Genomic DNA, 396 nt, shown 5'->3' on the forward strand with positions numbered 1-396 from the left:
ACGAGGTCTTAGGGCTGGTTTCTCCAACTCAACTTAACTCAGTTTAGCCACTTTTTGGACTTAAGTCAAAAGTTAGCCTACGTTTTACGCAGCTTATTCTTGACTTAGTCCAGAAAATTGGCTTAACTAAGTTAAGTTGAGTTGGAGAAACCAGCCCTTAATGTTTGTTGCTAAAAATCTTGATGTTCAAATTTACACGGGAACTGCGGGATTTTGAATGAATCAATAAACAAGACATACATATTTGTTGGTACAGGAATATATTTTTAAGATAACAATTTTATACACAGTCAGACTCGCAGTCATCTGAAGTATCCAAGCTCATATCTATATTTTCTGATGGCAATTTCGCATCCGCATTTACAACAGTTGATAATAATTTAATGGCATCTGACG

The sequence above is a fragment of the Rhagoletis pomonella genome, unplaced genomic scaffold, assembly GCF_013731165.1.
Source record: "Rhagoletis pomonella isolate Grant_MI unplaced genomic scaffold, Rhpom_1.0 Rhpom_scaffold_00217, whole genome shotgun sequence".
In the NCBI taxonomy this organism is placed as follows: Eukaryota; Metazoa; Arthropoda; class Insecta; order Diptera; family Tephritidae; genus Rhagoletis; species Rhagoletis pomonella.